Below are 20,548 nucleotides of genomic sequence, written 5' to 3' on the forward strand. Positions count from 1 at the left end.
GACTGGACTCTTGAGCATGGAAACATCAGAGATTTCAATTAATAAATTACACGTTATACTGAATCTTTTCCCACAAAGACATATATCAATCCGCTCAGCTCCTTCTGCTCTATAACATTATGCCAATAGCTTAAGCAGCATTTTCATGGTGATGGGTTCCTGTTAAGGGGTTTGGTCTGGGGTCTGATTATTTAGGGGTTTGGTCTGAGATCTAAAATAATTTAAAGGTCTGGTCCAGCATCAAGATGTTGCATGTGTTTTTTTTTTTTTTTTTATTATTTCCCCAAGATTCAAAGTTATCACCTATACACTGATCTATCTTGTGGTCATGGGGATCCCAGCATCTCTTACTGATCATTATCCATAATTCTGTGTATAGGAGATATCTTATAACTATGGGATAACCTGTTCAATTACTATATACCTTGTAACCCTACCCCCTATATCTCAGTCTGAAAGCAACCCCCCCCCCTTCCCCAACCTTCTCTATATAACCTCAGATAGAGAATACTGTACAGATTCTTATTCACGAAGGTTACTTGGAAATCTGGATAGATTATTTTCTGACGTGAATAGAAATTAACATTTCTGGTTTGCGGAGTGTGTTTTCTTTCAGCTAATGTGACTCGCATATTAAACTGACACCACAAACAGACGCACTGCGAGTGGTGCTAAAAGTAACATATGTATAGGTAGCAATAAATACAAACACAGGCGCTAATATCAAGCAGATACTGGATGTGTGACCCTCTTTGGGTGTCTGTATCTGTTATACGCTGTAAAGTGAATTCCTAAGACCTATATAGTGCGCAAGACATATGTTTAAATTGAATGTTCATCTATAAGGTCTTTAGGTTGAACGTGTTGTGCTGACAGATTCTGTTATATATCTTTATAGGGGATGGGATTTCTTTTACGGATACAGAATTCATGCTGTTTTATTAATAAGTAAAATGTTTAAAAGGAATCTGTCACTAGGTTTATATCGCTTTAACTGAGGGAAGCATAAACTAGTGATATAAATGCTGAACAGATCGGTGTATTACTTACATCATTCTGTTCAGCCGTTCTCCTAGTATGCAGGAGAATAGGATTCTTGCCACACCCCACCATCCAGCTGCTGATTGATAGGTGACTGCCTATACACAGCATGGATAGATAACTGCCAATCAGCAGCTGGTGGGCGGAGTTTGCTGGAGCTCATGAATATTGAGGACTAATGGGCTCATGCACATAATGAAAAGGACTTCTTATTGTCCATGTTATTCAGGAGGATAGCTCTGGATCAGCTACACAGAACAATGAAGTGATCTGGGTGTTACCATTTGGGGGGTGTCTCTGCAGAATGTGGCACTGAAAGTCCTGATTGGATAGTGTGAGACAGTTTAGGGACACACCCCCAACTAGTAACACCCACTTGGTTATTTAGTTGTATATTTCCTGTAGGAATAACAGAGAATATTGAACAATTTCTATTTTATGTAGAACATATATGTTTATTGGGAATGGTATTCTCTAAAAAGGAGGTCATCTTCATAAGAAGAGGGGCTTCTTCCTTTGGAGTTTATTAAGCCCCTCTCAGGCTGCCAGTTAGGGTCCCCTTACACCTTATACTTTTGAAGGGTACTAGCCACTCGTGGTGGGTTCGGCTGTTGGTATAAAGTGTATGGGGCTCTCCTGACCAACCACCGGCAGACAATGTTGGTAGAGATAAGAAGTTGGGCGTAATGGAAAACCACTGGCTGACTCTTGTTGTTCTAGGAGATATAAGCTGCAGCCAGAGTTGTTGGCTGCAGCTTACCCCTCCCTATAGAGAACACAGGAAAGTTCTTGTTTATAGGGAGGATGGGAGAGAGATAACTGACAGTCGTACGATCGTTCGGCTATCAGTTATTGAAGGCATAGGGGGCCTTTAGGTATAATACAATCTACTGGTTATACCTGAAAGATTACCAACCACTGTATGTGCGGCGGATGAACCTGCAAACTCAGATTAGGCAACACTTTTGCTGAAACAACAGAATATTTCGATGAAAGCTGTACTTGCCCCCTTCTTGCTGCGGCACAATGTATTTCTACAAGTATAAATAAATATGCGATTGCTACACCCCGGTATAATAATTATACAGACTGAAGCCGTTACAATGGCAAAGTGAGAATTATATTCTAACAGCTTTATATCAATGGAGGAAGTCAGGAATTATAAATTAAGCAAGCTATTTTTATCTATGGCTCTGTTCACAATAGGGAAAATAATGATGAAAAATGCTTTTCAAATCCACAGTCAAAAAATTATAGATAAAATCCCATAGGGGGCGTTGGTTTCGGAGGCTTTCCCCTGCCTGAGTTGTTATATAAGTCGTTGGCATCTTGGCTTCTCTTCTCTGTAGTCCACAGGATCACAGTTCAGTTGATCTTGTGTCCATCTTTCTGTTACTAACAATAAATGAATCCCACCATCCAATGCTGTTGTTTATGGAGTTTCCCCAGTTACCGCAGGACATGGACTATTGGTAAAGCCAGTTTCGCTGTAGCATAATATGGGGGCATTATTGCTTCTGTATTACAGGTGCAAGTCCTGGTTGAGATGATCGGACCCTGCTATAGGCTGGGATTAGCTGCTGTAATATAGATACAGATATGCCCCCATATTACTACTAAAAGCGGAATAAAGGAGTGCAACTGGTGTAAGAACCTAAATCATTACATAATAGCCTGAATAAACCAAGGCAGTAAGTATCGGGATTACATCCTTCCTCCATACTTGTTGGTCAACCATCAATATAATTTTCCAATTGACTTAGCAGATCTTTAAGGGGTATTACCATCTACATCTACAAAATATGCCATCAATGCCGACCTATAAGTCAAAGCAGGTTTTTATTTTAGTGTTTTTGAGATAGAGAAGAGTACTGACTATGACTAAGCATCTCCCCATATCTAAGGAACCAGGTGATACTATCATACTATGATCAGCCAGTGATCAGCCAATTAATGAGCAAATGTTCATCCATCAGCTGATCAGCCTTGTAATAGGCTCTGTAAGTGATTGATCTTGTAGATTGGTGCTTGTTTACATGGTCTGTCTAATAGTACCCTTAGGGCCCTATTCCACCGGACGATTATCGTTCGTATAATTGTTAACGATTAACGATCTAAAACGACCGCTATTACGAAAGACCTGAAAGCGTTCACTCATTTCCATGGAACGATCATAGTTACTTATGATCGTATTTGCAATCGCTATTGCGTTCGTATCTACTGCAAACGACCGAACGACGTCTTATTCAATGCGAACGTTTTGCGAACAAGCAACAATAAAAATAGGTCCAGGTCTTATAAAGCGATTAACGATTTCTCGTTCGGTCTTTAATCGTTAACTACATTTCAACCGAACAATTACTATTTAGATTCGAACGATTTAACGATAATCTGAACGATAATCGTCCAATGGAATAGGGCCCTTAGCATGGGTTCAACCACTGCCAAGTTCAGGGAAAATAACAAAAAGATATCTTTACCTGGCTCACCTCCCTGCCACTGCTGGTTTCCAAGTATTGGTTCTTCCTGCAGTCCTCTTCCTTACTAGTTAGATCTCTCTGCTGTCAATTCTCATCATTCGCTGAGTGGGAATTCCTGTCTATAACTGGACCACGACTGGGATCGGGTGATTGAGAAACCGGGTAGGTGAGCCAGGTATGTATACCTCTTTGCTTGCAGCTCAGACCACATATAATAATAATAATAATAATAATAATAATAATAATAATAATAAAAACTTCCAGGCTTATCCCTCTAAGGTTGCTTTCACGTGGTTACGTAGATCACATTGGCAACTACAATGTACACTATTAACATTTAGGTTCAGATTAATCAAAGGGCATAAAATATAGACTGGTGTAAATTGCCCACAGCAACCAATCACAGCTTAGCTTTCATTTTACCAGAGCTGCAAGCTGAGCTGTGATTGGTTGCTGTGGGCAGCTAACAACAGTCTATATTTTACACCCTCTGATAAATCTCCCCCTTAGCGTATACCCTGGAAAATCTGATGTATGTCCACAGTCAAAGCAAAAACTTGCATTACATGCTGATAAGTCACGTAAGTGATTTTCCGACACTTATAATTAAAGGGAACTTGTCACAATGAAAATGCCACCTAAGCTTTCGGCAACATGTTATAGAGCAGAAGGAGCTGAGCGGATTGATATATAACTTTATAGGAAAAGATTCAGTATAACTTGTAATTTATTGATTGAAATCTCTGATGTTTCCATGCTCAAGAGTCCAGTCCATTGAGTGACACCGCCCACTGGACTCCTTACCACAGAATGATCAGGGATTTCAGTCAACATATTACAAGTTATACAGAATCTTTTCCCAACTTCCGGTTCCGGCGCGCGGATGCTAGCAGCGTGAGGGAGCAGCTCCGCACCAGGCACCCCACTTATCTGCCCTCCCGCCACCCATTTTGCCCGGGGTGAGTCCCCATACCTACCGGCTTACTCCTGCTTACCTCCGCTACCTGATGGAGCGGTTTCTGCAGCGTGGCGGTGAGGCGACAACGCTATCCCAGGCAGCAGCAGCGCCGAACCCACATGTGAAGGCGAGATCTAAGATGGCGCCGGCTACAACAGACACGGAAGGTGCAGCAGCTTCGAGCCAGGGGATTCCTCCCTCCCAGACTGATAACCTGGCTATAAACGACATGGGTGAGCCACTTGTCCCAGGACTGCAGATTACATGCAAATCGCTAGCCATAGAGGTGGCCCGCATAATGAGCCCGGATCTGAAAGAGTCGCTTGATGCCACAATAACTGCAGCGCTCTCTCAGATACGCGGGGACATAGACAGGCATACGGGACAGATTACTGAGCTAGAGACCCGCCTAGATATAGTGGAGACTGAGCTGACCTACACTAAAGCTAAGCTCCAACAATCCACACGCCAAATCACAGCATTGCAGGACAAGGCGGAAGATCTGGAGAATCGCTCCAGGAGGAGCAATTTGAGGATAGTGGGACTGCCCGAATCCGTCGCGGCTCCATGCTTATTTAAGATTTGTGCAGAAGAACTGCCCCAGGCACTGGGTCTGCCAGCGCCATGCATCGTGGAACGGGCTCATAGATTGGGTCCTCCGCGCACAGCGACCGGCAACAACATGGCGCCGAAACCCCGCCAGGTCATAGTGAAATATCTGAACTATGCCGACAAAACCACACTCATGCAAATGTACAAGAAAAACCAGGCGGACACAGTTGTCAGGGGCTACAAAATCCTATTATTCCATGACTTTTCGGCAGAGGTGGCGAAAAGGAGGAAGGCCTTCGCCCCACTTTGTACTGAACTGGTCAGACGTCAGATCCGTTTTGTCCTGCAATTCCCGGCGTCACTGAGAATTTTCAGGGCAGATGGCACCTCGGAAGTCTTCCCTAACCATGAAGATGCGGCCCATTTTGTGGGCGTTAAGAATCTACACGCAGCACAGGACAAGGACAAGCACAAGCGTCGCAGATTGAATAGCCCGGAATCCTCCCAGGACACTATGGATTGAAAATCTCAGCTGAGGTTCCTGCTATGACCTCCATACCCCTTCGTATCCTTATACAAGAGACTACTTATCTCTCATTTATGATGTTATTTCTGTTTCGCAGTTAACTAAGGTTTACTTTATCTATACCACCTTGGCTCCAATGTCATGTGGTAGAGAGCACCTTTTAGTACTTTCTAGTTTGTTCCACTGTCTTTACATGTTCCTTATAGCGTGGCTTAGAATATGCTGCTGTATCTTTTACATCAGTGGGGAGGCCACGGTGGCTGTCTTCTCCACGCTATACCAGATATGCAGCCACATTATTATGTAAGGGTGGATGTGCGGGATCCACCCCATTCCGCGAAAAAAGCGAAGTCCATGATGTGTTACTTTCTCGCAGCTCCAATCGGAGCCCATTGTTTGTTTTATGTTTATAGCGTTACCTGTTTGTTGTTTTTCCGTCCAGCTCAGATGCTAGAGTATTCCCCCAATAGGTTGAAGCGAACATAGCCCTCATGCAGGGTCTGGGACGTCCAAGCGCCTCGCCTACATATCCTCCACCACTTTACTGATTCATGAAGATTGTTATATGGAATGTAAAGGGCCTACGGTCCCCATCTAAACGTTCTAAGATCTTACGCCACTTACAACGGCTTAAGGCAGACATAGCAATGCTCCAAGAGACTCATCTCGCGGAGGCAGATTACTTTAGAATGAATAAATTTTGGGTAGGCGAGGCGCTTGGATCCCCGGCAGTGGATAGAAAGGCAGGTGTCCTTACCCTTCTACATAAAAACTGTAACTATACCGTTCTTTCGCAGTCCTGTGACACAGAGGGTAGGCGACATAGTTTACTGTTAGATACGCCAGCAGGGCGGCTGTCCCTCCACAATATATACGCTCCCAATTCTGAAAGACGGAGTTTTTATTCTCAGCTAGAAACGATTGTGTTACAGGACGGCGAAATGAACAAGTTACTAGGGGGGGATTTTAATTCGGTGGCACATATGGAGGAGGATCGCAAACGATCGCGGTTGGTGGGCTCATCCAACCACCTACAGGATACACACATCCAGCCATTGCTAGACACAACTAGTCTCACTGATACATGGCGCCATATGCACCCCATGGAAAGGGAGTTCACTCACTACTCCCATTCCCAGAATGCTTGGTCGAGACTAGACTACTTCTTTGCATCCCCATCTCTCCTCCATAGAATCGAGGACACGACCATCCACGACCTACTTATCTCAGACCACGCCCCAGTGAGCTTGGTTGTCAGGGAGGACTTCCCTAGAGGCCGAGATAGAGTATGGCGGTTCCCCACTTATCTGGCTGGGAACACAGACTTTCAACAAATGCTCCAACATTGGTGGCTTGAGTTCTCCTCTGACAACGCAGCCCACTCCACAACTCCAATATTATATTGGGAGACATCTAAAGCTGTCATGAGGGGTAAAATATTAGCTTACACTACGGCCCACAAGAAAAAAGCATCCCTTGACTTTAATAAGGAATCCACGGCACTTAGGTCGACCTATACTGCTTTCGTACAACACCCATCCCCCCATAACAGAGACAGATGGGTAGAGGCCAAGTATAATTTTGATAGAGCACAAGACACCCTAGAAAACTGCTATAGAGACCAGAGGTTTGCGGACCTATACCGCTTCGGCAACAAGGCAGGAAAGATGCTGGCCAATTTAGCCAAGGGCCGATGGAAACCCACGCATATAAAATCACTGCGTCACTCAAATGGATCCCTACACCAAGATCCGTCACAAATCTCACAGATATTGAAAGACTACTATCAGACTTTATATACGCAAGGCCCGCTGGACCTGGAGGCAGGGAGATGTTTCTTAGCTGCACTGCAGCTACCGCAACTGACGGGTGAGGCCCTGGAATCACTTAACGCACCCATATCGGAGACAGAGGTCGCTATGACCATCAAATTACTAAAAAATAACAAGGCTCCTGGTCCAGACGGATTTTCAGGGGAATACTTTAAGATTCTGGCTGAAAAATTTGTCCCGGACTTGGTAAGCACATTTAATGCCATACTGACGGAAGGTGGCCGACTACGCTCGGGAGAGACAGCCCACATAAAAGTTCTGCACAAAGGAGGAAAGGATCCTACCCTCCCGGGATCCTACCGACCAATATCTTTGATCAATCAGGATCTTAAACTGCTGTCAAAGATATTGGCCGCCAGATTGGGCTCCTTCCTCCCGGATCTGATAGGACCCCACCAGTCCGGCTTTGTTATGGGTAGGTCGGCGGTATCTAACATAAGAACAGTACTGGCGGCCCAGATGGCAATTAGCGCACAGGGTTATTCCAGTCAGGCCCCAGCCCTCTTTGTAGTTGATGCCGAAAAGGCTTTTGACAACGTTAGCTGGGCCTGGCTGGATATGACACTAGAAAAATTTGGCATCTCAGGTAATTTTTGCACTTTCCTAAAATCTATATACTCAAGTCCTATGGCCAGGGTGCACACCCCAGGCAACCTGTCTGAGGCCTTTCCACTTCAGAAGGGCACCAGACAGGGCTGCCCCCTCTCGCCTCTATTGTTTAATTTAGCCCTGGAACCTCTGGTCCGCCACCTCATCCAAACCAAGACCTATAAAGGAATCATGGTAGGTGACTGTGAGGTCAAGGTGGCTTGCTTTGCCGACGATACTCTTATCTTCATGAATTCCCCTCGTGACCATTTGCCGGCGTTGATCGAAACCCTGACCCATTTTGGATCATTTTCAGGATATAAGATCAACGTCGACAAATGTCAGTTATTACCTTTAAATGGAAATTTAAATAGAACAGATATTCCCGAACATTTACCCATCCCGATTAACTACTCCCACATAACATATCTAGGCATAAAAATTGGTAAATCTCCCACTTCAATATATAATCTAAACTATCCGCCCCTAATAAAGAAAATAGAGTTGGAACTCTCCAGATGGTCCTCCCTGCCTCTCTCCCTGATGGGCCGTATACATCTTCTCAAGATGATCTCCTTCCCCAAGATCTTATACCCAATGCAAACTATTCCCCTGCTCCTCCGTCATGTCGACCACAACAAGTTGAGAAGCATTTTTATAAAATTCATTTGGCAAAAGAAAAGACCCCGTATATCTTATGACGCATTGTGCTTATCCAAGTTGGTGGGGGGAGTGCAACTACCTCATCTCAGGATGTACAATCTTGCAGCTATGTTCCGCCACGTTAGAGATTGGATCCTACACACCAACTATCACTCAAACTATGCTCTGGAATCCAGATTAGTCGCACCATGGTCGCTGGCAGCTTTACTGCACTCCAAATTTGCGTCCTTACCAGGGTGTGTACGATCCAATCCACTCATCATAGACACTATTTCCACCTGGAAACAGGTCAGGAAACTTTATAATCTACCCTACGTAGTCTCTAAATTCTGCCCTTTGTGGCACTCCCCAAGCTTCCCCCAGGGCTCCTCTAATAAATTCTATAGAGACTGGATGGCACGTGAGGTACGTAGCTTTGGGGATCTGTTGGATCTCTCCAGGGGAGGGTTTCTATCCTGGGAAACAAGCCTGGCAATACATACAACTAAAATCCCACTTTAAAGCCTTAGCCTCGCAATGCGAGACTATAGAAAGACCAAATGCCTTTGACTCTCTCATAGGACCGGCAAGCAGACATGACTCACTGTCCGACATTTACAAAAATATTAAGGAACTCCACCTCAAACTGGTAGAACTTAAAGTTTTAAATAAATGGGCACCACAAATACAGGTTGAGGACCTCCCCGACAAGATAAAAAAAGGCATCTATTGTGTCAGACAGGCGACCCCTAGTGAGACACTACGGGAGACCCATCTACGCATGGTACATAGGGCTACATACGCATTCAATATCCCATTCAGAGACACCCAAGTTATCCACCTAGACAAATGCCCTAAATGCAAACTACCTAAAGCAGACCTACTCCATAGTATGTGGCTATGCCCACAAGTTCAGGAGATTTGGAGGGAGGTACAAACATTTATCAAGCAAGTATGGAACACTCAGATCCCACTTGATCCTCTTGCCTATATATTACATTATGTTCCTAAGGACCCCTCTGACCCCACCTCCTCACTAATGGCCCACAAGGGGATACACCTATTTCTACTAGTAGGGCTTAAATGCATATTACGGCACTGGCTCCAGCCCACCACTCCCACGGTTGGGGAAATCATAGACTATATGGATTCTATATTCCATTATGAACTCACATTAACATTAAGAAACAAGGAACACGCCACAAAATCATTTTTTAGCAAGTGGAAGGGTTATGTACAGGCCTGGCCATCAGCTGAAAGGAGGCATCGCTTGATGCACCATTTCAGGATGACTTCGTGGTACTGCCAGTCCGATCTTAAAGGGTCACTAGGTAACCTCAAGATTCTAGAGGTACGACAGGCCCCAGACACTACGTGACACGACTGTCTAGGCTAACCCGAAGACTGTGTGACCCCCCCAGGGGTCGATATCACCGGTTCCTTATACGTATACCTATAAGCCTTTTGGGTGGCGGGATATGCAAGAAGCCAATAATACTAGACTAGCACTGTCTCTATAAGGATATTGCATGCATGTGCCAACGGGGGACTTGGTTAACTCTGCCATACACTACATCTATTCGAGCTGAGACGGAACAAGTGTTTGTTTTTGGTTTTTCTTTTTTGGTTTCTTATTGTTTTTCGGTTTTATGTTGTGGCAAGATGCGATTAGTTGATACGGCTGTTCTTGCTCAGGCCACGTAGGTCATCTGGAGTGGTATGAACAGTCCTCTTGGTTAAACATCTACACTACAGATGGACATTATCATTAGTACCTCTCAGGGTATCTTCACATGGATTGTTTAACTATGCTTTTGTACTTACGAAAAGTTTTCTACTGCTTTGTACATCATTCTAGCCATACGGCTCCCTCATTCTGTATGATACTTGCCTTACTTTCTTTTTTCTTGTAAAACTTAATAAAGTATGTTTTAAAAAAAAAAAGAATCTTTTCCCACAATGTTATATATCAATCTGTTCAGTTTTTCCTGCTCTATAACATGATGGTAATAGATTAGATAGCATTGTCTTGGTGGCAGATTCCCTTAAAAAGCCCAGATATGGATCTTGAAAAGTGTAGATGTTCTTTACAAATATCCTCTAGGAGCTATTGTTTTTATTTAATGTGTCCTCCTTTCCTTTTAATACGTATGAAATAAAATTTGTTGTTTTTACTTTGACAAGAACTTGCTGGACAAAGCTTTTTTTCGATGATTTGATGTATCCATAGACTTTAATAGCCAATGGTCCCACTACCATACTACAACTACTAATAGGAGTCAATGTATACGACCTGTTGACGGACATTGCGGTCTTCCATGTCCATGAATAGCCCCAGTTTCAGAATACAAGGGGTATACTGTTGATCAGACTTTTATACCACTACATTTCACCATGACAGGATTGTGCAAATATCCCTGCAGGAATCCTGGTGACATCCTGAAGAGCCCTTGTTACTTTCTCTCTAAGTAGGCATACAAAGCACAAATATAGTACATATCCCTCTCTAGACGCTGCATTCCTTAGCATATTCCTTTGTTCTTCCTAGCAGGCTCATATTAACCCCGTGGCTGCCTGCAAGGTCCTGAGTGTAATTTGCGAGCAACGTGTTATTTGTCTCTCCCTGATTAACTGGGCCCCAGTCCTGAGCCTGGCGTACATTTGTCAGCATTCAGTGAAAGAAAACCAGAGCAGCGTACATGTGTCTTCAATATGCCAGTGACAGAGCCCTATTTTCACTTATAGACCTCTCACCATGTGGAAATGAGGAGAAGAGGCCAGTATTGTGACGGGGTGACCGCTCTACAAGTTATGACTTATTCCCTCTCTGTAAACAAACGCCATTTGGATTGAGTTAAATCAGGAGATAAACAGCAGATTTACTTAGAGGAATTTAAATATATTACTTATGTTTTAGAACGGTATAATACTAGTGGTGTGCACTGCATGGCGGTTGTATATGTATATGGTGATCCTGATATGTATCATATGCCATTTATCAGAAGACAAATACATTATTAAAGGCTTTTTCATCATGATTAAAGGGATTTGTCCAGCGTTTGTATTTGTGCTCAATACAATAATGTGAGTGGTACTCACCTGCCTGATCCCCCACCGTTACCCAGGTGCCTGGTCCAAGGAAACGCCCACTTTGTCAATCACTGGCTAAAGGCGGGACACTGATTTCTGTGGGATAGGTGGAGACCAGGAAGTGGTGATCAGTATGAACGGGGGCCACTGGAAAGGCATTGGCAGGGAATCAGGCAGGTGAGTATAGATTTTTTATATATATTTTTACCCAATCTGAACAATAAGCCAGACATTATTTTTAAACTGGTTTCAGAAAGTTATATAGATTTGTAATTTAATTCTATTTAAAAATCTCCAGTCATACAGTACTTATCAGCTGCTGTATGTCCTGCATGAAGTGGTATATTCTTTTCAGTCTGACACAGTGCTCTCTGCTGTCACCTCTGTCCGTGTCAGGAACTGTCCAGAGCAGGAGAGGTTTTCTATGGGGATTTGCTACTGCTCTGGACAGTTCCTGACAGGGACAGAGGTGGCAGCAGAGAAAACTGTGTCAGGCTATGTTCACACTACGTATATTTTCATAAAACTATGGCCGTTGTAGTCGATTGCATTAACGGACGTGATTATTATGAAAATATATGTAACATTGCCGCCTATAGAATCCCAGCCGGAGTGTATACACTCTGGCCAGGATCCCTAGCGGCGCTGCAAGAAACTGACATGTCAGTTTTCTGCGGTCGCAGAAAACCCTGTCAGTGCACACTATGGAGCGTGCGGCTGTCAGTGCACACTATGGAGCGTGCGGCTCCGGCCGCACGCTCCATAGTGTGCAGTGGGAAGTTCTGATGTGGACGGGCACGGATGCACCCGCATAAGAATTCAACAGCACTAGAGATTATCTGGCCGGTAGTACTGCAGTACCGGCCGGGATGATCTTTTCTGAGACTGGCCGTTCCATGACCTAGCTGGTCTCTTGCATTGTATGAACATGGCCACAGACTGGAAAGAATACACCACATACAGCAGCTGATAAGTTCTGCAAGACTGGAGATTTTTAAATAGAAGTAAATTACAAATCTATAGATCTATAAAGCAGTTGATCGGAGTACTCCTTTAAGCTCCTAGAGAAGAATATTTACTGTATGTAATGTTGTATGCTTGGGGGCATACCTCTACATTTAGCAGCAGTATGGCAGAGCATGAGCATGTACCAGGTTATAGGAGTCATATTACAGATCCACCTTTTTACATAACATTTTGCTCCCATTCCTATTTCCAGTGGTAGTTTTGTCAGGTATTATAAGGACGATCACTGTATAAGCCTTTTATTGTTTTTGGAAAGTAATGTTCTCCGAATACTGTCCCTTTGTTCAAACTCAAAGAGATGTAATCACAATTGGCAAACACTTTATCCAAACTCCCATGTGTTAAGAAAATCAGTCTGCAGTTTAGCCCATATTGTTAGATTTGATCCCAACGTTTTCTTGGACGTTTGCAGACAAACAAAAGGGTCAAACATTTAAAAAGCTAATCTAAAAATTCTAAGCAATATGTCTCAGATCTGGCAGATGATTGCTTGCGTATATAAATGACTTGTCAATTCATTGAGCGGAGAGCGGAGGCAAGCAACATATTACACTGAGGCAGGTGGGGTTCCGCTCAGAATTTCCACCTGTTTTACTCAGTGTGAACGTACCCTAAGGGTACGTTCACACTTATCCCAGCAGATCCGCAGCAGATTTTATTTAAATAACTGAACACAGGTTGATGTGTACGCTTGAAAGTATACCATATAAGGCCGCACAATGCACACTACGTATGAGCCTATGGCCGGATCGTATACGGCGCCGTGAAAAATTACCAAGACCATTGTTTGCGGCTGGAACTGTTCCAACTCACGGCCGTGGATTTCAATGCGGCCCCGTACGGAATACTTTTTTCAGCCAAAACTACGGCCGGACATATACGTACGTGAACATAGCCCTAAGGTTGAAAATCATCCAATCCAGGCCGATTATCGTTGATGAGTGTTCATAGGAATGCTCATTTATCCAATAACCGTCCTGTGTAATGGTCCGATAACGATTAACGATTTCGAAGTGACATTGTGTTTTTTATAATGATCAGCGTTTAGACGGAATGATATATGGTTTTGAAAAATCGTTATTCCAATCGTTTTAGGATCGCTTAAGCCTATGTCACACATAGGGTGAATCATTGAAAGACTGTTTACACAAAATGATCTGCGAATTTTCAGTGAACGACCAACAATGATTTGAAAACATGTTGAAAGATCACAATGAATGATTTATCGTTCGTCGCTTGATCGTTCGCTGTGTTTACACGAGCTGATTATCGCTCAAATGTTATCATTATCGTAAAAATTTGAACGATAATCGTTCCGTGTAAATGCACCATACGAATGCTCATTTATCTAATAATCGACCTGTGTAAAAGGGCCAGTGATCAGTCAATCAGCAAGCACATCGTCAGCTGATGGAATCCTTTGTGCAGGCAATAAAATCATTATTGTTATCAGCCGCACATGTATCTGTCTATATAGGAGGTGCATTTAATGGCCACACAAACAATGCTGAGATCGTTCGTGTGGCCTGGCTGTACAAATAATCATACCTTGTAAAGGCGGTGTAAGTGAGTGCCGATCTCACTGATGGGTGCTCATTTGTGTCCTTGGAAACGGGCCAACTATCAGCAACAAGCATTGCTAGAAACGCTCATTTGGCCATTAACCGGCCCATGTAAAAGTGCCAGAGATCAGTCATTGAGCAGGATACAGGTATTGTTCGTGCAGCCTGGCCGCTGGAATAATTGTGCTGTGTAATGGTGCGTTTACACGAAACGATAATTGGCCCGATCGTACGATTAACGATGTCGGAGTACCGTTTTTTTTTCATAACGATCAGCGTTTAGACGGTACGATATATCGTACGGAAAAATCGTTTTGCGATTGTTTTGCGATCGCGTGCCGACAGCCCGTCCCACCCGCCGGCCCCCCCACTCGCAGCCTGACCCCCCGCTCATCCGCAGCCCCCTGCGCCGGCTCGATCGCCACCCCCGCCGCTCTAATCGCCGCCGCTCCGGTCACCCCCCCCCCCCCGTCGCCGCCGCTCTGATCGCCCCCGCCGCGGTCATACGTTACCTGCTCTGCCCAGCAGGTCTTCAGACATCCCCGGCTCCGCTCTTCAGTGCACTGATTGGCTGAAGAGGGGAGCCGGGAATTTCAAACGGCTCCTCTTCAGCCAATCAGTGCTGAAGAGGAGCACTGATTGGCTGAAGAGGAGCCGTTTGAAATTCCCGGCTCCCCTCTTCAGCCAATCAGTGCACTGAAGACCTGCTGCGCGGAGCAGGTAACGTATGACCGTGGGCCAGCGGGGGCGATCGGAGCGACGGCAGGGGGTGGCGACCGGAGTGGCGGCGGCGGGTGACGATCGGAGCGGCGGCGGCGATGAGAGCGGTGGGGGTGACGATCGAGCCGGCGCAGGGGGCTGCGGATGAGCGGGGGGGCCGGGCTGCGAGCGGGGGGCCGGACGGCGGGTGGGGCTTCGGGCATCCGGACTATCACGCGACGACTGTTTACACGGAGCGATCGGCGAATTTTTTGCGAACGACGATTTGATGACATGTTGAAACATCAAAACGAATGATGTCTCGTTCGTCGTTTGATCGTTCGCTGCGTTTACATGTACGATTATCATTCGAATTCGATGGTTATCGCGCAAATTCGCACGATAATCGTTACGTGTAAACGTACCATAAAGGCACTTAATCTGATTTCATACGAGCACCATTTGCACCTGCGAAGGGACAAAGATCTGCAGATGTAAAGGAGCCCTAACTTTGGCTCCCCTATAAAGATAAGCTAAGTTGTATGCTGGTGAAGAACGGTCCTATTGCACACTGCAATTATTGACCATATAGGCCAATATCGCCCCTGTGTAAATGGCCCAGCCGAACAATGGGCAAACACTTGTGCACATAAGGGCTCCTTTCCCACCAAGACACAAAATAGAAAAAAACAAAACAAAACATTAACAATTATTTTTCAGCTAAAAGGGGAACAATGGAGTACGAGTCTGTGTCTGGGAATGGCCACCCTCGCCTTCTATATATCCCCACATCCTTGTTCTACATATCTAGTAAGTGATCTGCCTGAACACTCCCCTTTATCTATTTTGCATTAGAAGGGTTGCATGCCTGACTTGTGATTGTCTTATTCAGCTCACAATGAAGCGAGCATTGAGCTGGCACAAATCCACAGAAAAGAAAAAGCAAACAGCGAAAAGCAAAAACACTGAAGGATATATAAAAGACTGGTAAATTATAGAGAAGAGCTCCTTTCAGATAGATCTTTTTTATATCATCATCTGACAAAATATTGTTCAGAAGTGAGGGTTGCAATGCAATTTCCACACAGTTAAATGAGCTTAGGGAAAGGAGTATCATCCCCTGAAGATTCAAGACAAACATTGGCTTTTTCTGCTTAAGAATATAAATGTCCTCGCTTTAACTTACCCGGAGACAATAGAGATTTTGTGGGGGGTTTCTTTATGTTTTCAGCAAGATCTGCAAAAAAAAAATCTAACAACTATGGGCTGCGAGAGGCTTCCGGGACTTGGTATATTGGTGCAAACATAGATTGGATGAGATTGATTCCTCCTGTCCTACCCTGTTGTGTCTGCCTGTTAATGGCGAAATTGGGACTGATGGCTGTTAGATACATTATTGTTCAGCCAACAGTTATCTTACGTCTATGGTCACCTTTGGGGAGCTGGCGTCTATGGTCACCTATGGGGCGCCGGCATCTATGGTCACCTAGGGGGCGCCAGCATCTATGGTCACATATGGAGCCCTGGCGTCTATAGTCACCTATGGGGCGCTGGCGTCTGTGGTCACCTATGGGGCGCTGGCGTCTATGGTCACCTATGGGGCGCCGGCATCTATGGTCACATATGGAGCCCTGGCGTCTATAGTCACCTATGGGGCGCTGGCGTCTATGCTCACATATGGGGCGCTGGCGTCTATGGTCACCTATGGGGCGCTGGCGTCTATGGTCACCTATGGGGCGCTGGCATACAGTTGTGTGGCATTGTACGGAAGGCTTTAATGCTGGACTCTCTACGGACCTGCTCATAGGCCCATAGTGTAAACATTAGAGATGAGCGAACCGGGTTTGGGTTTGAGTCCATCCGAACCCGAACATTCGGTATTTGAATAGCTGGGGCTGCTGAACTTGGATAAAGCTCTAAGGTTGTCTGGAAAACATGGATACGGCCAATGACTATATCCATGTTTTCCACATAGCCTTAGGGCTTTATCCAAGTTCAGCAGCCACCGCTAATCAAATGCCGAAAGTTCGGGTTCAGATCGACTCGAGCATTCTGGAGGTTCGCTCATCTCTAGTAAACATGCGTTCAGGGTAAAAAAGGTTGCTGATGTATATTGCAGTGACCCATTGATATTAATAGGACTCTGCTTGGGGTAGGCATGACTTCCACTTCATTTGTTGTCTAAGGGAGTGCAGAAATAGCTAAGCTCTGTACTCACAGTCCCAGTGGTCAGGACCTAGTGATCAGACACTATTCCCTATCTTGTGGATAGAGAATAAAAGTCTTTGGTGGTAAAACCCCTATTAAGGTGCATACACCTTATAGAAAAATTGTCCATCTATATAGTGTGTGTAATAATTCCTGGTTATGTTTCAAGATTCTTAAAGGGAACCCAGCACCATGAAAATACAGCCTAAGCTATCAGCATCATGTTATAGAGCAGAAGGAGCTGAGCGGATTCATATGTAACTTTATGGGAAAAGATTCAGTATAACTTGTAATTTATTGATTGAAATCTCTGATGTTTCCATGGTAAAGAGTCCAGTCCATTGAATGACACCGCCCACTGGACTCCTTACTACAGAATGATCAGGGATTTAAATCAACAAGTTACAAGTTATACTGAATCCTTTCCCCATAAAGTTATATATCAATCTGCTCAGTTCTTCCTGCTCTATAACATGATGGCGATAGATTAGACAGCATTGTCTTGATGACAGGTTCCCTTTAAAGGAGTTGGGCATTGACTTGTTCCAAAAGGTCAGATCATTCGGCATTTGAATGCCGGTGGCTGATGAAGTTGGATGCAGGAGGAAGGCTGACTGGAAAACATAGGCCATAGGCTGTATCCATGTTTTCCAGGACTCCCTAGGGCTGCATCCAACTTCCTCAGCCACCGATGCTGAATGATCCGACTGAAGCATGCTCATCTCTAGTACTTTATCTTTCTTTTGGAGGAGACTCTGGCTTGGCTAATAATCCCTAGTTACGTTTCAAGACTCTTAAAGGAGTTGGGCATTGACTTAAAGGACCGCTACCATCTGAAGGACAACTTCTTGTGAACACACCATACCTAACTACAGCATATTACAGACTTAAAACCAACGAAAAGTAATCCAAACTTATGTACATTTTTGTTCAAATTTTTACTTACTTAAAGAAATGTCGTCAGTTCTGTGACATCACTCTTGCACACTGCAACAAAAACACAAACGGAATGAGACACAGTGATATCATAAATATTATTATTATTATTATCAATAATTCTTGTTTTACATTTATTAGTGTTTCTTCACATCTACATTCCTCCTACATGAAGCCTAACAGCGGACAACAATATTTGGAAGCAGCAATGGCCTATTATACCCCTAATAGTAAGTAAATATGGATACTTCAGACTATTATTTTTGGCTCGGTGCTCCCCACCATTGCCAATGTTAACAATCTCTCACATTGCCGGCCTCCCTGCTAGAGGAGGTTCACCGAGGGTCTCGCTGCCGGCAGCCTCTTAATCAGCTGTTTGCTGTGGCCGAGCTGAAATGCAAACTCTAGACACTCTAGTCTAGTCACCTAATATAGAGGGGGAGGGGGTCTCATCTCTATAAGCTAAATATGTCCTTCTTAAACATTTGCAATATTTCCTGCAACGTTTGGTCCCACAACTGCAATTATTGAGGGTTTCACATGTTTTTAAGCCTTAGACAAAGCGATTTCTCGCTTTTGGGAACGACCTGAAATCATTCACCATAATACATTGTAGGATAGGCATTAGTTACGATTGCAATTACGTTCGTAGTTAGGATCGTTCGTATACTCTAGTACATACACCGAAAGATAAGCGAACGATTAACAATGATTTTATGGTCAGCTCAAAAGATGCGCTCAACGACATACAAACAAATTTTCGTTAGTTGTTAGATCGTTGCCTGAATACACAGCAAAAGATTAAATTCGAACGATATAACAATTTTTCAGTTGATAATCTTTGCGTGTAATCGGGCCCTTAGCCTTATTAGTAGTTTGAAACACTGTCCACATCCTGGAATACACACTCAATATCGCACCGACTCTATTCACCAGATAACGGATTACCCATTGAGTTCCATTTGCTAGATAGCGGCCTATCCATTGGGCTCCATTCACCAGATAAAAGCCTATCCATTGGCCTTCATTCACCAGATAACGGCCTATTCATTAGCCTCCATTCGCCAGATACGGCCTATCCATTGGGCTCCATTTACCAGATAACAGCCTATACATTGGTCTTCATTCACCAGATAACAGCCTATCCACTGGGCTCCATTCACCAGATAACAGCCTATCCATTGGGCTCCATTCACCAGATAAAAGCCTATCCATTGGTTTTCATTCACCAGATAACAGCCTATCCATTGGGCTCCATTCACCAGATAAAAGCCTATCCATTGGTTTTCATTCACCAGATAACAGCCTATCTACTGGGCTCCATTCACCAGATAACAGCCTATCCATTGGGCTCCATTCACCAAATAAAGGCCTATCCATTGGGCTCCATTTACCAGATAAAGGCCTATCCACTGGGCTCCATTCACCAAATAACAGCCTATCCATTGGCCTCCATTAAACATTTGTATACTTTTTTTGTGGTGTGGAATAGTGTAGTAGATCACCTCCTGCCAGTACAATACAATAAACAACCACAACATATACTACATGGTATACATCTTTTACACTGTGAACTCATCATCTTTTTACCCATTGGAAACTGGTTGGGGTACCCATTGGAGATTGGTTGGGGTAAGAAAACAATGAAAAAATTTTAGAAGGAAGGAGCCTTGAAAGAGGCAGATTGTAAGCTCTTGGGAATAGTACCCCCTTCCTGGCTACATATCACTGTGGGTATATAATATTATAACCAAGCTGACATCAATTCCTTCTCATTTGTGATCCTCACAATGTTCCTAGCTTATCTTTGGTTAAGGCTTATGATTATATAGCGACCAGCGAAGACTGACTGCAGTGAAAAGGTTAAGTCATCTAATCACCCACATGATACATTTTATTATGCAAAACAATACATTTAGGGTGCACCATTAACTTGTCATCCAACATACCGGCTGTAAAACATGCCATAAATAATCCCAGTACATCTGCTGTGTGTTAGCCGGCCCTGAAACATAGGGCGTAAAGCTGCCGAGCTGGCAGGGCCCTGGACTGGCTCTATGGCTGATTATCATAACATAGGAAAAGTGACGGAATCAGGAAACCATCACAAGGACAATGCTGCCAAAGTTTCTCGCATGTCTGCATAAAATAATAAGCGATTTTCTGTTTAGTATTCGTTTAGAATGATAGGAGTGATCGCCGACGTATCTATTTAAATTCCATCCTACAAGACTACGATGACACCGTGACACCTATTAATTGTGGCGGATTATTCACAATGGTCTGGAGGTGGCATGAACTTTTTCCTACTGGGAAACATTAAAGTGTCGGTAATGTCGCGATTTTACAGAAACACAGAGGACATCGGGGCAGAATTACTGTTAATCAAACAGGCAGAAATCTGACAC

The 20,548-nt window shown here is 44.1% G+C and overlaps 1 protein-coding gene across 2 annotated transcripts in view; it reads right to left on the reverse strand.

Moving 5' to 3' along the window:
* BAZ2B (bromodomain adjacent to zinc finger domain 2B) overlaps positions 1-20,548 on the reverse strand; it is a 267,049-nt gene that overhangs the window by 178,640 nt on the left and 67,861 nt on the right. For both annotated transcript variants that reach the window (XM_069982753.1, XM_069982751.1), the window contains exon 2: positions 18,151-18,191. The gene's annotated coding sequence lies outside the window, so the exon portion shown is untranslated. The remainder of the gene's footprint in view (positions 1-18,150; positions 18,192-20,548) is intronic.

The sequence above is a fragment of the Dendropsophus ebraccatus genome, chromosome 9, assembly GCF_027789765.1.
Source record: "Dendropsophus ebraccatus isolate aDenEbr1 chromosome 9, aDenEbr1.pat, whole genome shotgun sequence".
NCBI lineage: Eukaryota > Metazoa > Chordata > Amphibia > Anura > Hylidae > Dendropsophus > Dendropsophus ebraccatus.